The sequence below is a fragment of the Erpetoichthys calabaricus genome, chromosome 6 (genome assembly GCF_900747795.2).
Source record: "Erpetoichthys calabaricus chromosome 6, fErpCal1.3, whole genome shotgun sequence".
NCBI classification, from domain to species: Eukaryota; Metazoa; Chordata; class Cladistia; order Polypteriformes; family Polypteridae; genus Erpetoichthys; species Erpetoichthys calabaricus.
In genome coordinates this window covers 40,769,149-40,787,966 of record NC_041399.2, presented here as the reverse complement: position 1 = coordinate 40,787,966, position 18,818 = coordinate 40,769,149, and the positions used below count along the sequence as shown (strand labels likewise).

Below are 18,818 nucleotides of genomic sequence, written 5' to 3'. Positions count from 1 at the left end.
TCAATACTTCAACAATCAAGAACAGCAAGAGAGAGAGAGCAGTCTGTGCTGGAGTAGACCAGCTGTTGTGTCCTGACTTTAATGGAAGGGGAAGACCCAGAACTGTGCAAGGTACAAAGCTGGTTAAATTAATACACCAGGCACATTTAGAAGGCATTAGTAATCAAGAACAGCACTGTGGACCAGACGTTTGGGATTTTTAATACCAGAAGTTAAAAACAGCTTTCCACTCAAACATTTCCCCTACCGCCTCTTTTACACTCAGTAAAGTAGACAGAGAAAATTGTGCTTAGGTGTGCTAAATGCTTCATTAAACCAAATGCTTTGAAGTGATCGAGACTTTGTGGGGGAATCTCCATCCTTGTTGCTTTGACACACACTTTTATGCTATCAATAGGAATTGGTGAGGGAATCTGGAAAATTGTGGTACCCTGGAAACTATGACAAGGAGTTGTAGAAAGTGTTCATGGATCTCCCACAGCAGGAAATTTGGGGGCAACAAAAACAGTGAAACACCTGTGCCAGTGTTTTATTGGGGTCAGGGTCACTACAAAGTAGAAGACTTGTGTTGCTGCTACAACTCTTACACTGTTAAGAAAGAATACCCTGGACATTGTATCACCCTCCTTCAGCAATATTGGGTAGGGGCACTTATGCATCATCTGGGCATGGATGTACTGGGGCCATTTCTACAATCCAACTACAGTATGGAAAGCACTATATTTTTGGAACTAGTGGACTATATCACAAAATGGTGAAGGCTTACTCACTTCCAGGGCAGGAGTGGAAGACAGTGGTAGAAACTTTAATTGAGGGAATGATTCACAGATTTGGAACGCTAATGTAGTTAAAATTGGTCCAATGATAAAATTTTAAAAGCCAAGTCTTCCAAGCTGTGAGTATAAAACTCAACATCCAGAAAACCTGCACAGCTTCACTTCACTCACAGAGCGATGGACTAGAGAAGCATTTTGTGCACACTTTAACCACTCAGCTAATGCTACGTACAAGACAAGATTAACGCATCTGGGACCTACATTTTCCTTTAATTATCATGGCATGTCACTCCACAGCGGAGGAATCTACTAACTGCATGCCTGAACTTCCACTGGTGGGTTATGAACTGCAGACTCAAGCAGCTCTAATATTCTGGCTTCCTACTGAGCAACTACTGGAACACTGAGCCCAGTATATACTGGGTGCCTACAGGACAGAATCAAAGTCACCTGTAAGTTTGCTAGGACACAGGATGGCTGAGCTCAGAAAAGACATTTTGACATGCAGGTGTGGGGACATCCCTTCTTAGCTTGGAATCATGTCTGTATGTACAGCTCCAAAAAGATGAAAGGGCAATCTCCTAAACTGGACAGTACTTGGGTAGGGTTCTGCCAGGTACTGGATAGAATGAGAGAGGCAGTTAACTTGGAGCAGCTATCCCATTTGGGGCAGAAGGTCTTTGAACATCAGGATAGACTATCATAATATAGGGGTGGAACTGACCATGCGGCTGTCCAAGCCAAGTACTCTAAATCAGCTACCATAAATAATGTGTCTGCATCAACTAGGCACACAGATCTGGACATACCAGTCCTCCCACAGTAAATTAACCCCCCACAACTGCTTCAGCTCCATATAAGCTAAGGCATCAGCCCTGTTTGCTAGTCTAGTTTGAAGACTTTGTGCTACCCTAGGGAACGAGTGCATAAGGAGGGGACAGTAAAGTGATAGACCTGTGAGAAATCAGCCAGGGCAGAGTCTGCTGGGGCATGCTGTAGCACCTTAAAAGCATAAGTGCTGAACAGCTTGGCAGGTTGAACTAGGAAAAGAACAGAAAACTCCAGGTGTGGCGTGAGAGCGCATGAAGACAGCAATCCCCTGAAGGAAGCTTCACACTTTGTCGGGCGTCTCCCAAGGCCAACAGGTGTTAGCCAGGATTCTTGACATAAAGAGCTAATAAGATCCTTCATCAGCTGCTGATGCCCGTGTGTTGGTCCTTCTTCTTCTGTATTTTGGGTAATTAAAATTGTTATTAGTAAAGGTTATTCACATAGTGAGCAATGTTTTAGCAAATAAGTGATAGAAGTGTGAATGCACACTGGTGAATTCAAGAGCCATATTAGCCTGTGTGGTTATTTTGAAACAGGTCAGGCAAGACACTTTTAAAAGATGAACAGGATGTAAAATTAGACAATTGATCCCATCATAGTCTCAGATTTGCTGCTGCTTTGTCATGTTGATTTCAGCAAAATCATTGAGTTAATGTCTCCCTTTAATGATGTTTGTCATCTTTTGTTTTAAGGGTACTAATATACGCTCACTGATTAAATTATTAGAAGTAACAATATACCACCTTATGCAGATATGGATCAGGAGCTTCAATTAATGTTCACATCAAACACCCGATTATGGAAAAAACGTGATCTCAGTGATTTCAAATGTGGCATGATTGTTGGTGCTAGATGGGCTTGTTTGAGCATTTCTGTAACTGGTAATCTCCTGGGATTTTCACACACAACCGTCTCTAGAGTTTACAAAAAAACAAAAAACATCCAGTGAGCAGCTGTTCTATGGACGGAAACGTCTTATTGAGTAGAGAGTTCAGAGAGCTGGTTCATGCTGACAGAAGGGCTACAGTAACTCAGATAATCACTCTGTACAACTGTGGTGAGCACAAAAACATCTCAGAATGCACTACAGTCTGAACCATGAAGCAGATAGGATACAAAAGTAGAAGACCGTTTCAGGTTCTACTCGTGTCAGCCGAAAAAAGACGGCTAAGGCTGCATTGGGCACAGGTTCACCAAAACTGGACAGTTAAATACTGGAAAAACATAGCCTGGTCTGATAAATCTCAGGTTCTGCTGGAGCCCACAGATGGCAGTGTCAAAATATGGCACCAACAGCATGAATCCATGCACCCAGCCTGGCTTATGTCAACAATCCTGGCTGGTTGCGATGGTGGAATGGTGTAGGGAATGTTTTTTGGCACACATTGGGCACATTAATACCAATCAATCGTTGCTTAAATGCCACAGTATTGCTGTTGGCCATGTGCATCTGTTCATCGCCATAATTTACCCATCATCTAATGGCTACTTCAAGCATGATAATGCACCATGTCACAAAGCAAAAGTTGTCTCATACTGATTTCATGAGTATTCAGTGTTCTTCAGTGGCCTTCACTCACCAGATCTGAATCCAACAGAACACCTTTGGGATGTGGTAGAACAGGAGATTTGCAGCATGAATGTGCAGATTACAAATCAGCAGAAACTGTGTGATGAAATCATGTCAATACAGACCCGAGGCTCAAAGGAATGCTTCCAGCATCTTGTGGAATCCATGCCATGAAGAACTGAGGCTGCTCTGACAGCAAAAGGAGGCGTTACACAGCATCCCATTATTAGTATAGTGCTCCAAATAATTTGCTCATTGTGTGTATATAAGCTTATATCTAACTGTCAGGCAGATTGCAGTTTGTGGGACTCAAGAATGGTTACTGGGTTTCAGATACGGGTGTGGGCAACATTGGAGCACCACAAGGAACAGTACTGTCTCCTTTTCTCTTCACTCTGTACACCCCAGACTATAAATATAACACCAGGTCATGTCACTTGCAGAAATTCTCAAATAATTCTGCGCTTATGGGATGTATTAATAAAGGGGATGAGACCGAGTACAGCAGTCAGGTAGAGAACTTTGTTTTTTGGTGCAATGAGAATTGTCTGCAGCTTAATTTCAGAAAAATCCAAAAAACTGGTTATTAACTTTTGCCACTCCAAAGAAACTCTATGTCTGGTCACTATTTAAGGAGTGGATTGTAGAGGTGGTCCACACCTACAGTACAAGTACTTGGGGTCCATATTAATGACAGGTTGGACTTGTCTTCAAACATAGAGACATTACATAAGAAAGGGCAGAGCAGACTCCTTTTCCTTAGGAGACTGCATTCTTTTAATTCAGGAAGTGATATCCTTCACATCTTCTATAACTCTTTGATGGCCAGGGTGATTGTATGCACTGTGGTGTGCTGAGCTGGTAACATCACTTCAAGAGAGGACCACCAAATCAACAAGCTAATTAAAAGGGCAGGCTCAGTTATAGGATGCACTCTGGACCCCCCTGAAGGTACAGTACCAGCAAAGGAGAGAGTTAAATCAAAAATAAGTGCCATTATGAACAAAGCTACACATCCTCTCTCTGACACACTAACACTGTGGACTTTCAACCAACAAATCATTCAGCAGAAGCGTGTCAAAAAACATTACTGGGGTTCATTTATACCAACAGCAGTATGCCTGCATAATGCCTCACTGTGACAGTGACTGCCAAATCAGAAGTTTCTTTCTTTTTTATTTTCTTCTTTGTTCAGACCAAAGTGTGTTTGAATATTTATTTATTTACTTACTAAGCTATCTACCTATTTTAAGAGGTTCTGTAAAAGGCCAAATCTCATCCTGGAGACAAATAAACTTCTGTCTCTATACAGGGCCATCTCTGGGCTAAAGCTAAGTAGGCAGTGGCCTAAGAGCGGAATGACTTGCAGACTTATCCAAGCCATGTTCTGCTCTTCTATTGACCGTCACTATCAAGTGACAATAAAGTAAAACACATAAATTAACATACATCCATCCAAAATTGCCAATGGGTGCCATGTACCTTTAAGCCAGCCATGTATATAGTAAACAAATAAATCAATAAATCAGTGTATGCTTCCAACCTATATATATACAGTATATATATATATAAATAGTTGTTGGCTGGGATTGTCTCCAGCAGACCCCCGTGACCCTGTGTTCGGATTCAGCGGGTTGGAAAATGGATGGATGGATATACAATATATATATATATATATATATATATATATATATATATATATATATATACAGTACTGTGCAAAAGTTTTAGGCAGGTGTGAAAAAATGCTGTAAACAAAGAATGCTTTCAAAAATGGAAGTGTTAATCATTTATTTTCATCAATCAACAAAATGCAGTGAATGAACAAAAGAGAAATCTAAATCAAATCAATATTTGGTGTGATCACCCTTTGCCTTCAAAACAGCATCAATTCTTCTAGGTATACTTGCACACAGTTTTTGAAGGAACTCAGCTGGTACGTTATTTCAAACATCTTGGAGAACTAACCACAGATCTTCTGTGGATGTAGGCTTCCTCACATCCTTCTGTCTCTTCATGTAATCCCAGACACACTCGATGATGTTGAGATCAGGGCTCTGTGGGGGCCATACCATCACTTCCAGGACTTCTTGTTCTTCTTTACGCTGAAGATAGTTCTTAATGACTTTGGCTGTATGTTTGGGGTCGTTGTCCTGCTGCAGAATAAATCTGGGGCCAATCATACGCCTCCCTGATGGTACTGCATGATGGATAAGTATCTGCCTGTATTTCTCAGCATTGAGAACACCATTAATCCCGACCAAATCTCCAACTCCATTTGCAGAAATACAGCCCCAAACGTTCAAGGAACCTCCACCATGCTTCACTGTTGCCTGCAGACACTCATTATTGTACCGTTCTCCAGCCCTTTGACGAACAAACTGCCTTCTGCTACAGCCAAATATTTCAAATTTTGACTCATCAGTCCAGAGCACCTGCTACCATTTTTCTACACCCCAGTTCCTATGTTTTCGTGCATACTTGAGTCGCTTGGCCTTGTTTCCACGTCAGAGGTATGGCTTTTTGGCTGCAACTCTTCCATGAAGACCACTTCTGGCCAGACTTCTCCGGGCAGTAGATGGGTGTACCTGGGTCCCACTGGTTTCTGCCAGTTCTGAGCTAATGGCACTGCTGGTCATCTTCCGATTTTGAAGGGTAATAAGCTTGATGTGTCTTTCATCTGCTGCACTAAGTTTCCTTGGCTGACCACTGCGTCTATGATCCTGAACGTTGTCCGTTTCTTTGTGCTTCTTCAAAAGAGCTTGAACAGCACATCTTGAAACCCCAGTCTGCTTTGAAATCTTTGTCTGGGAGAGACCTTGCTGATGTAGTAGAACTACCCTGTGTCTTGTTGCTGTGCTTAATCTTGCCATGACATGAAACTGTCTTCCACAACCTCACCTTTGTAGCAGAGTTTGGCTGTTCCTCACCCAGTTTTAAGCATTCTACACAGCTGTTTCTGTTTCAGTTAATGACTGTGTTTCAACCTACGTGTGACATTGATGATCATTAGCACCTGTTTGGTATAATTGGTTGATCACACACCTGACTGTAATCCTACAAAATCCCTGACTTTGTGCAAGTGTACCTATAAGAATTGATGCTGGTTTGAAGGCAAAAGGTAGTAAGTAACACCAAATGTTGATTTGATTTAGATTTTTCTTTTGTTCGCTCACTTTGCATTTTGTAAACTCATAACAATAAACAGTCATTATTTATATTTCTGAAAGCATTCTTTGTTTACAGCATTTTTTCACACCTGCCTAAAACTTTTGCACAGTACTGTACATACATACAGTATATATATATATATATATATATATATATATATATGTATACAGTATATATATATATATATATATATATATATATATATATACACAGTATATATATGCTGCTCAAAAAGATTAAAGGAACACTTTTTAATCAGAGTATAGCATCAAGTCAATGAAACTTCTGGGATATTGATCTGGTCAGTTAAGTAGCAGAGTGGGTTGTTTCAGCTACCTTGGTGTTAATGAAATTAACAACAGATGCACTAGAGGGGCAACCATGAGCCAACCCCCAAAACAGGAATGGCTTAACAGGTGGAGGCCCTGCTCATCTTTTCTGACTGTTTTTTCACGTGTTTTGCATTTGTCTATGGTCAGTGTCACTACTGATAGCATGAGGTGATACCTGGACCCTACAGAGGTTGCACAGGTAGTCCAACTTCTCCAGGATGGCAGGCACATCAATACGTGCCATTGCCAGAAGGTTTCCTGTGTCCCCCAGCACAGTCTCAGGGGCATGGAGGAGATTCCAGGAGACAGGCAGTTACACTAGGAGATTTGGACAGGGCCGTAGAAGGTCCTTAACCCATCAGCAGGACCGGTATCTTCTCGTTTGGGCAAGGAGGAACAGCCCTACAAAATGACCTCCAGCAGGCCACTGGTGTAAATGACTCTGACCAAACAATCAGAAACAGACTTCATGAGGGTGGCCCGAGGGGCCGACGTCTTCTAGTGGGCCATGTGCTCACTCCCCGGCACCATGGAGTTCGATTGGCATTTCTCATAGAATACCAGAATTGGTAGGTCCACCACTGGTGCCCTGTGCTTTTCACAGATGAAAGCAGGTTCATTCTGAGCACATGTGACAGATGTGAAAGGGTCTGGAGAAACCGTGGAGATTATTATGCTGCCTGTGACATCATTCAGCATGACCAGTTTGGTGGTGGGTCAGCGATAGTCTGGGGAGGCATATCCATGGAGGGATGCACAGACCTCTACAGGCTAGACAACGGCACCTTGACTGCAATTAGGTATCAGGATGAAACTGGTGCAGTGGGTCCTGGGTTTCTCCTGGCGCACGACAATGCCCGGCCTCATGTGGTGAGAGTATGCAGGAAATTCCTGGAGGATGAAGGAATTGATAGCATTTACTGACCCCCACGTTTGCACAAACATTGTGTATGATTTTGAGTTGCTGCAATTAAATTTCGGCAAAATGGACTAGCCTGCTGCATCATTTTTTCACTTTGATTTTTGGGGTATCTTTGAATTCAGCCCTCTGTAGGTTGATAATTTTCATTTCCATCAAACGATGTGGCATCCTTTCATTCCTAACACATTACCCAGTCCATATCAGTATAGATATCCAGCATGATTTTTTTTCCCATTGAGATCTTTAAATAAATTGACATTGACATCTGATGTTTTTTCAAAGTGTTGCTTTAATTTCTTTGAGCAGTATATATATATATATATATATATATATATATATATATATATATATATATATATATAAATAGAACTGCCATGGCTCTAAAACTGGACAAAACTCATTAATCCTGCCAGTATGCTAGACGCAAATAAATATGAAGGTCTGGGGGTGGTGAGGTGAAAATGTATACATCCATGGAGTTACGTGCGCGTTATAAAAATGCACATGAAATCGAATTCTGGGTAACTCATTCCTCGTTTCGGTCGCCTAAAAACGGGACAAACGAGACATTTTCACCCAGTTCCGGGTCTCTAGGCATAAAACGGGACGTCTAGTCAGTCATACTGGGATGCAAAGCCTGAAAACGGAACTGTCCCGGTCAAAGAGGGACATCTGGCCAACCCTAATAAATAAACACACACACGCACACGTATATAGCATTTTCGCATCTTCCTCCTTTTCAAATAACGTTATCAAATGCTAGAATGTTTCCATTGCGTTTGGAGAACGGTGTTTATGTGTGATTTCTGGCAGTGTCACAGACAGTAAAGTTTACACAAAAGTAAGGCGGACTTTGCTTTGCTTGCTTCAGGCGAGGTGCCATTTTCCGGGTTTTGCGAGTCGTGAAAAAAATAAATAAGTAAAACAAATTGCGGAAATCACTTAAGCACTTTCGAAATGTGTTCCCTCACACCATAAGCACACTTGCAAACAAAGAAAAAAAGATCAAGCGAAGAAGTCGAGAAGGAGAAGCAAAAGGCTGGGGGGGTTGCGAGTTTTTGCGTGCTCGGCCCCCGTTTGGCCGCACCGCTACTTGAAGCCTCGCTCGCTCCTCGTCAGCGCTGCAGCACCATTTGGCGCTGGCCACGTGACTTTGTGTTTACATCCTCTCAGCTGTTTCTTCGGCGTTCGAGAGACACTCATCTGAGCTTAACTCCTTCACCTTATATCCTTAATTTTTGTTTTTTGACGGACATATACATATATGTATATGTAGCATCTCCGACTGGTTATTGTTATTTTAGTGCTGATTCACGTACGATGTTTATTCTTCGCAGCTCTTTGGCTGACAGCTAACGGAAGAAGGTGAGCGTGTCTTTTAAAGCACCAACACAACGGCAACAAAACTGAATTCGACATGTTGTTGATCAACTCCCGTAAATCGGTCGCGCGTGGAGTGCGTTGATGCTGCGGGTGAAAATCTTTGTTTTGGAAACAAGCCGATGAAAACGAAGAGACGTGTCGACTTTTCGGTTGCGTAGTTTGGGGCACACAATAGCGCTTTTCTGTAAATAACATTACGGTGAGCGACACGGACAACCTTGTCGGTGTTTTTATCTTTGTTGTGCAGGGAGGCAAATTGTAATCGAAGATGATGTACATTTTAAACAACGGGGCGGGGGTGTCACTTGGTGTGTTTTTTTTTGGGGGGGGGGCGCTGCAGCGTTAAATGTATACATTTAAAATGGCATATGTTATACTGTAGGTCGATTTAATATATTAAGTTTAGCTCGCATTTTCTTTTTCTTGTTTGGTTTTAAGTCGCTTAATCAAATTGCTGCTGGTGGGCCTTCCAAAAGCGATTCAAATGTGTCAGTCTCCAAGCCGCAAAAGTTGAATAATTTTTTTTATAAACAGAGCGGTATTATACCCAGCAAATAATTGTAATTGTCAATATGCTTTTACTGTCGAGTACACACATAAGGGAAATAAAGTGACAGTAAAACGTGCGAAAGTTTGCAGGCCACGTCGTCGTGCTGTTTTCGTTCACTTCCACGTAGTTTATATTTAGTTCCCCGTGCGAAGCCACACAAAGGTCTGCAATTCACTGCTGAACTCCCCCACACCGAGCAGTTGCTACGAGATCGGCGCACAAATACCAATTTTTTGTTGTTCTTTTTATATTCTGCAGTTATTTCCAGAAACGGAGGGAACAAAAGCAAAACGCGGGGCAGCCTTGCATATATAAACATAAACCTGTTACGTGTATTTTCACGCCACGCTTCAAAGTAGGTTGATGTAGTATATTATTTTTAAATAATCTGTACGACATACATTTCAGTGTTGGTTTATTCGTCAGGTTAGTCAGATGTTTGTGTTTATTCGATTCGATTGATAACGCCACTGATTTGATAATATATTAATATCGTAGCTTTGTGGAGATTCTTTGTTGCTATCGTGATGACGTCAGTGGAAAGTTTTTTTTTTTTTTTTTTGGTGTGTGTGGCCACAGTAGCAAACCAGATAGGGACTATTGTCAAATGATGACTTGCAGTGAAAAAAGAAAAGCGAAAAGAGGGCGAAAATGCATGATTGTTTCTGTCAGAGCAATTGGATTTCTTTTCGATCAGTTCCCAATCGAGTGAGTTATTATTTTTGGTCCGTTAGAGGCTAGTGGTGGGAGGCTTTGATGAAGCTCAAGACGTTTTTCGTTTTCTGAAAACTTGTCATCCGACTCTCTATTCCCCTTTAGCTTATCAACCGACTCTCTATTCCTCTTTAGTTTACCTTTCTGTTATTGCAATACCTTGTATTCCAAGGAAACAATATACGTCCCTCCTTTAACTATTGTTGAAAATTACATATTACAAATAGACGTGGTAACAGCTGTACAGAATTCAGAAGTGTAGAACTGTTGTTTCCTTGTCTTTATTTCGATGTTTTTTTATTCTATTCTAGACCCATGTGTTGTTGTTTACTTGGTTATATGTTTTACACGCGCCTCGATTATTGATTGATCCATTCATTCATTCATTTTACGAACTGGAGTAGTTCATCACATAGTCCACTCTTGGAGTCGCAGACCATACGAAGCAGGAGAGACGTAAGAGCAAGCCCAAGACTGGATGCCAGTCAGTACATCCGCGGTGCTAGGGAACGAAACTGCAGCAGCCAACCCATTACGGGGCACCAGTCGATCATGGTACTTGCCAACCAACTGAGTTAATGACAAAGGGCCAGTTAGCTCTATGAGCAATTTTAGGCGTGTTAGCAACGGCTTTTTAAAAGTGACCCCTACTTAAGAAACGTTTTCCAACTAGGAAATACGAATATTCATTGCAACAGAAGGCATTTTATATTGATCGCTTACATGCGTTATGTACCGTAATGCAAAATATACTGTAAATTGGTTAGGTATACAACATAGCATTAAATAATATATGTAGTAGCACCCAATGAAGTAAAGCAAATGAGGAAAATGATGTTTTGTCATAGTTTCTTTTCTACAAAGAAGGCACATCATGTACCACTGACTGGTAGGCTTCAGGAAAGAGCATGACTTTGCAGGCTTTCCCTGTATATGCCAATAATGTGAATGTTGAGTTATTGAAGACCTAAAATCCTAGCTACTGGACTTCGTCCATTAGGGGCTTCAGTTAGTACAGGTTTTTTTTCCAACCAGTCTGAGCTGTGCTGTTATTTACCTGTGAATTCTTTTATTTTGTCAGGCCAGAAGTGTGCAACAGGAGTGTAGTGAGTATGACTAAGCAATGATGATTGGCTGTTTTATTTCTTTTAAAGGTGTTTTTCTTACTCATTTACTTACTAATGATCACCGAATCAGAATTGACATTTAAGTATATCTTCTTTTACCATTTGCACACTTGTCTGTTCCTTGTTAACTGAAAGTTTTTTTTTTTTTTTTTAAAAGTAATGTAGCTTTTAATTAAACTCCTTGTGTAATTGATTAGCCTTTCCCTACATAAAAATTACAGTGAGAAAGGCAGTTCAATATGAAATGTGTATTTTTTTCCCTAAGTTTTCAATAAATGGTAGAAAATGTTTAATTTTTCTTTTTGTAGAGCTTGACCTCTAAATTGTATCCAAATAATGACAACTGAAAAAGAAATGACACAGGAGCTTAATGCTAAACAGAACCAGTTTAGTAACGTTTACACCTGTGAAGTTATTGGTAGGTAACTTCCAATAAAAATTACATTTCTAAAAATAAATAACACTGCAAAATCTCATAATCTTTTAAACATGATTACATTTTTAAAAATCTCTATGAGTGATATGTGTCATTGTGTCGTGGCACAATAAAGGTCTAATGCTGCAAACAAGAGTATACTTAATTATGACAGAAGTTCCATTTAGAAGCAGGTCCCAGTTGGAACAAAAAATTGCAGCCACAGTGGCCCTCCATGGACTCTTAAGTAGCTAGGCCTTCAACTCTCCTATTATGTCCAAATCAGTTTATTTTATTTTTTCTTTTCTTTCTTTTTAGTCATTCAGGGATCTGCGTGTGTAGATAAAATATTTATCTATGAAATTGGCTTCTGTAAAAAAAACTTGATTTGTTCCTGGGGACAGATAAAGTTCTCTCTCTCTCTCTCTCTCTCTCTCTCTCTCTCTCTCTCTCTCTCTCTCTGTGTACCTCTCTCCTCCTCCACTCCCCCCCCCCCCCCCCTTTGAGAGTGTGGGCATGATGTATGTAGTCAACTGCAATGATGAATGTGGGTTGTTTCCCACCTAGTACCTGTTGCCACTGAGATAGGTTCCAACACTCTGTGAATCTGAATTGGATAATCGAGGTATAAAATGGATGGTTGAATATATTAAGTTTAATCTTTTGCCCTCAAGTTCAGGCATAGGGGCCTACTGTGACTGCAGGCTTTCATGTCAACCAACACCCGCTTTTAATTGGACTTTTGCCTTAATTGTGAAAGCTGTTATTTTCAAGTTTCAGTATTTTGGTTTTAATCCAAAGAGTATAAAGCTGTTTTTGCTAATTTTTTAATTGATTTGTAGCCAGAATTTCTATACGTTACAGAGTTGTTGTTATTTACTAGAGACCATTGTAGTGGTTCTGATGGTGAACTAGTTGTATGCTTTCAGTATTCAGTGTTATCCGCCTTCATGTCTACTGTGCCTTTTCTTAAATGTCAATGAATGCTTTTACATGCACACACAAAACCTGGATAGGCTGAGTAACCCAGTTAAGGTAGAAATCTGGTTTCTTAAAAATCTCCATTTTACATGTATGAGTCCATTTATGGAGGTCTTCTTTGGCAAAACACTCTGATGTCATAAAAATGCATTAAAAAAATAAAAAAGATTAAACCTCATTAACAGCCAATATGAATTGGAAAACAAGCATGGAGCCTGTGCCTGTACTGTACCATTCATTTTAGTACATTACTATATGATCATTAACATAAATTTTGTGATTTCTGAAATATCGAGACAGATTATTTTAACCAGGAGAAGGAATAATGCGATTGGCAGAGCTTTTGCCTCAGGAAATTTATTTTTGTGGTCAATTCCACTGTTTTCTACTTGTGACTACTGGAAGAGTGTTTGAAGCAAATTCATCCGCTGGTTAAAAAAATTTTCAGGACTATGTGATAAAATTATTACTTTTCGATGCTTTTAGTTGTCACAAGCATATGTAGAAACCATGGAAGGCATGTTTTCATACATCAAACTTTTTTCCGCTTCAAAATGGAAACATTCAGTATGGTTTTTAGGTTTTTGTTTTTGGTTGTTCCCCATGTTCCTTTGGTTTCATTGTAAAACGCCAAGACAAGCAATGCATTTTTGATTTTAATTTTTGGAAAACATTTAATTTTAGTACACAGTTTTGCATGGCAGATGTATATATACCATGTTAGTGAAGAAATAGCCACAACTTGAAAAATAAACATATCCTTGAAAGACTTAAAGCTATGGCAAAAATACAAATATTTCATACTTTTTTGGAAATATAAGTCTCACACTACTGAACTTTCCTGAGTGTAAAATAAGTGTTCACAAAGATAAACTAATTAAAACAACAATAAAATTCAAAGTGATTCTGTTTGGAACAAAAACCTGCAATTACAGTAGGCCCCAGAATTGAAATAGAGATCCACTGATGTTAACATAAGGCCTAACCTGCATAAAATTGAAATAGAATATGTTTTTAGAATACTGATAAAGAGAAAAAGAGCTGTTTACTTCTTAATTGTACTTGAAAGTTGTGTACCTGTTGGAAATTATAAAAATACTTGGGAAAGATCAGTCAGTCTTTATGTGTAGAAACTCTTCATCTCGAAATAATTTACACATGTTGAAAAAATGCAGCAGTTGTGCATAACATGCCTAAACAAAATTAAGATATTAGATGACAATGAAAAAAAATTATTTTTTTATATCAAAAATCACAGTTAGGGTATATTATGGAATAATATAATATTTATCTTGTGTGCTATTCTATGAAAATACAGGTATCAATATAATTTTAATGTGTCTTATTTTGTATGTGTTTATTGCCTTAACTAAACATTTATTTATTGACCAGGGAAGGAGAAGATCAGATGTAATTAAATAATGATCGGAAGTATTTCATTAACAAGAGAGGTAATTAAATTATGAATGTTACCATTTTGAAGGACAATTAGATTTAACATGTGATGATTGTAGTATATGGTGGTTAGCTCTGCGGCTTCTTTATAGCTTCAGGAGGAAGCATTGAAAACCTGACCTCATCACAATATGCTTGAAGTTTGCAGATTATATCCAAATTAGTATTGGTTTTTCACTTGGTACTCCCATATCCCAAAGACATGTTTTAGGATAATTGACAGTACTGAGTTACCTTCATGTGAGAAAGTGTAGGTTTGTGTGATAGTGCCCTGTATTCCACTGTATCTTTATCCATCTGACCTTCATTTAAAGGATTATTTGCATCCATATCTGTTTTGTGTGTTTTAATGAGAATTGTGTTATTATTTTTGTGGGACATTCATTTTTAGGTTTCAACCAAGGTAATGGATCTGTCAGAAATTTAAAATATAAACCGATACATTTGGAGTTGGTTATTTGTAGTATGCGATTTCTTACAGAGGAATTTATTTACAGGGGAAATGTACAGAAATATGAGCTAAAAGGTTGTACTAAAACTTGCTTTTAGGCTTTCGAAGTTTGATAAATCACTCCTGGAGGTAGACGGGCATGAATTTATTGAATTCATGAGGCAAGCAACTAAGCATGATCATATTTCAAAGTACTGTATGCACCTTAGAACATTTGGTAAGCTTCAAAAGAAGCCAAGTGGTTAATATTCACTTATTTAATACAGTATATGGTGGCAGTTTGTCAAATCTGAACATGTCATAAATACTTAAGGAACTAACCCTAATTTGCTTAAGATGTGAAGACGGGGGAATCTGAACATTTTGTTTCTACACGTTATTAAATATGCTTAATTACACCAGTTATGTCAATAAAGAAAATGATATATTTTGAAATGCTACAATTTTGTTTTTAAAGGTTAAATGCTGTCAAACCTTAATATCCCTTTTTATTTGTTTAGATTAAAGGAGACAGAACAACTGGAAGAACAGCAAAGTAAGTCTTTTAAGGTGCTTTGTACTATTTTGTATTATATCTGTACCAATAATGAGTAATATACAATGATAATAAACTTATAGTTTTAAAATAAGATTACCATATAAATTTTATGGGGATCCCATTTTCCACAAAATAGAAGTTTCTTTGACTGATTAACTGCATTATGAAAATGACAAAGTTTAAAGCAAATTTGACCATAGCCATGTAGCTTATGTAAAAATGAAAAAAAAAAGATATTTATTAATCTTTCAGCTCTTAATATTCTGAAATGAATATCTTTATATATAATCTTCATTTGGATCTTGATCTTTGTTTGTCCGCGAATTCACTGCCTTGTGTGGTGTTCCTGCTGTGTTCAGTAGAGAGCAGTAGTGATGGAGGAGGAGAGGAAGTGAGGGGGAGGATCGTTGGATGAGGTTGGAGTGTGGTGATTAAAGAGGATTGAACTAAAGGAGACTACGTGCTGTTTGTACTGGCTGAATACACAACACCTTGGTTGTTACTTTTGTTTACAAACACTGTTGATACCACTCTTTGTGTTTAGATCTGGCGTCGACACCATGCTCTGTGTTTAGATCTGGCGTCGACGCCTGCTTCGTTGTCGAGACTGTGGTTTTTTGTGTGTCTATCGACCGTCGTTGGCAGCACTTCGTCCAAATCGAATGTTCACCCACTTCTTGGAGTCGGCAGTCAGAGTATATAAGTCAGACACACTTCTGTGATTTTCCATCAGTCGGCGTTTGGAGTTCAAGAAAGAAGCATTGGTTCTTCCTTACTCTTTGGATTGCCACAAAGCAACCTGCGAGATTGGAGAAAGGTTGAGAAGAGATACCTGCGAGATTGGAGAAAGGTTGAGAAGAGATCGTGAGAGGAAACGACAGCGTCATGAAAACGAGACTGACTGTGAACGGAGAGAAGCAGAAATGCTCCTCCACCACCACATAATTACTATTCGGACAGTGATTCCGAGTAGGCCGTTCCTATTGAATCAATGTCCAAGGGTTCTGTTTTGTAATTTTGTTTCCCTTATAAAAAATCATAATGCTGTGCGACGAAGGGCCCAGTTCACGACTGGCAGCCGCGTTTAAACAGGGAGCCCTTCACAGACAACTTTAACACGCGCAACGTAGTTGGGCGCACATGGCTAGTTAAATGTAATTACTTAGAAGCAACCTTTTCACATTATATTATAATTTTGTTTAATTTTCTGCCACCTTATATTTACTGTATGCCACAGGCAAAAACTTATAAAATCTCTGGCAGCAGCAAACCAAGCCTTATTTATCTTAACCACTTTTCAAAGTTATTTTCTACTAAATTTAAAGAGTGGTGAAGGTTAAACATTGAAGTTTTTCAAATTCTCAGTTCTTTAATATTATAGAGGTCAGATCCTAGAATCAGTTTTGATATGATAGTGAAGAAATGCACTTGCATAAATGCAGTATATGAAGTAATTGTTGAAAGAAGAATGCATGAGAAGTGGCTAGATGAGCTAATGATCCAACATTGGCAAGTGGTAATAGAGAGAGACTGAAAAACAAAAGGTGTTGAAAAGGTAAAGAGGTATAAGGTATAGTGAGGATCAGAAGTACAAATGGTAAAGTGTTGTATAATTGTATAAACATAATACAATTTTTGTATAGCCCAAAATCACACAAAAGTAATGTGTTCCTGAGTATTGTCTTAGAGGTAAACATGTGAACAGGTATATTTCTGACTTTGGCACAAAGTGATTATGTATACTGTAATATATAATATGTACACTTGGTTTAGGTAAATTTACCCAAGGAGGAAACCTGTTAGGTACCCAAGAACAAGCAAGGATGTTATAGATTGTACACATACAACCTCCTTTACTGTCCAGTAGTGTTTTGAAAGCCATGCATCTCATTGGTAAAAGTTCTGCCTTATTTGTTACATAGCAATATATTTGAATTATTTTCCTTGCACTAATATAAATCATACTCTAGGCTCTTTTAAGTATAGCTTTTTGATTAGTAGCCTGTGCCTGCAACTAGATTTGTAATGCATTTTTTAGAGTGCCTGCTTGATTTGGCATGTGTATTTAAGTGCAAATATATGGAAATGTATTTTCCTTCTTATTGATTGACATTCCAGCACACTTCTATATAATTTCTCTTATAGGTAATTGAATGTTTGCTGAGAAACTGTACACCACAAAAGCGACTATAAGTGCGAGTATATTGAGTTATACCTTAAACAAGTACAGTGGAACCTCGGTTCACGAACGTCTCGGTACACGTACAAATCGGTTTACGACCAAAAAGTTTGCCAAACTTTTGCCTCGGTTCACGACCACACACTCGGTATACGAACAAGCCAGTTTCCCTTTCAGTTTGTACATGTTCAGTCTCTCCCTGTGCATTTTCTGTGCAGCGAGCAAGAGAGAGAGCGCGACACACACACACACACACACAGAGGCAGTGCGAGAGAGAGACAGACCACACACACAGGCAGCGGGAGAGAGAGGGGGCTGGACGCATAAGGTAGGAAGGCAGTTAAAGAATGCACTGGGCTTGATTTTGTTTTCACTTCTGTTTACAGCGATCTGTTCGTAGCAATGTTACTTTTCTTGGTGGTTTATTAAATTACAGATTTTTTCAAATGTTTTTTTCTCATTAAAAAAAAAAGTGTTTTTAGCCAGCGGTTGGTAGCGCTATAGTGCGAACTATTGCAGTGTTAGTTTCCTCTGTTGTTCAAGGTTTTCTCAGTGTTATTCAATGTTTTTACATTTAGTTTACTATTACGCTGTGCATTCTATGGTTTAATTAACTATATTTGTGCTTAAAAACTTAAATATATATATTTACATACAGTTCGTATGGTCTGGAACGGATTTATTGTATTTACATAGAGTCCTATGGGGGAAATTGCTTCGGTTCACGACCAAATTGGTTTACGACCAGAGTTTTGGAACGAATTATGGTCGTGAACTGAGGTTCCACTGTACATTTTTTTTCTACTTTGGATTATTTTCACGGTCATACTTTGTAAAATCAGAAAAAAAAAAAAAATCAGTTTGTGTACTGTATATTGTAGATGCAGACTTTAATTTGATATCTACAAACATTTTAATGCAGAATAAAAAGTTATTGGAAGGTTGGCTGATTTGTTGAGGGTGGTGGGGAATGAACCAATAAACATGCAGTTCACACTAATCAAGTGACCTTTATTACTCACACCTCTCTAAGAATTAGTCCTCCATTCACTGTCAAAATAGCTTGAATTAATTGAGTTGTGGACTCAGAAGTGTCGATTGTGAGGCAGGCCATTCTATATGTTCTATTGAAGTTGCAAATTAGTTGGTGGTGTAATTGTGCTCTAGGCAGCTGGCTTGAACTCTTGTGACTGGAGAGGTAAAAATTGCATTAATCTGAATTCACTGTCATTTTTATGAAAGCATTCTACTCTTTTTCTAGCCTTACAACACTGAAAGGTAACCAGTTGCAAAATATTTGTAGGTGGGTACACTGCTGCCATAAAGGAATGTTCCTGATGGGTAACATTGATTAGAAATGTTGTGGATTCAAACGTAATTCTCCTTTTGAAGGACTAGGTGTATTCTATGAAAACATATCTCA

General features: G+C 38.9%; 1 protein-coding gene across 8 annotated transcripts in view; it reads left to right on the top strand.

Annotated features, from left to right (window-relative positions):
- Positions 1-8,724: 8,724 nt before the first annotated feature.
- Positions 8,725-18,818, top strand: part of pcmtd1 (protein-L-isoaspartate (D-aspartate) O-methyltransferase domain containing 1) — a 101,803-nt gene continuing 91,709 nt past the window's right edge. For 2 of the 8 annotated variants that reach the window (XM_028803513.2, XM_028803506.2), the window contains exons 1-2: positions 8,725-8,967; positions 15,179-15,213. The gene's annotated coding sequence lies outside the window, so the exon portion shown is untranslated. Of the gene's footprint in view, positions 8,968-9,018; positions 9,185-11,330; positions 11,356-14,164; positions 14,224-15,178; positions 15,214-18,818 lie in introns of those variants that run through there. The other 6 variants (XM_051928735.1, XM_028803514.2, XM_028803508.2 and 3 more) reach the window with 5 other exon arrangements.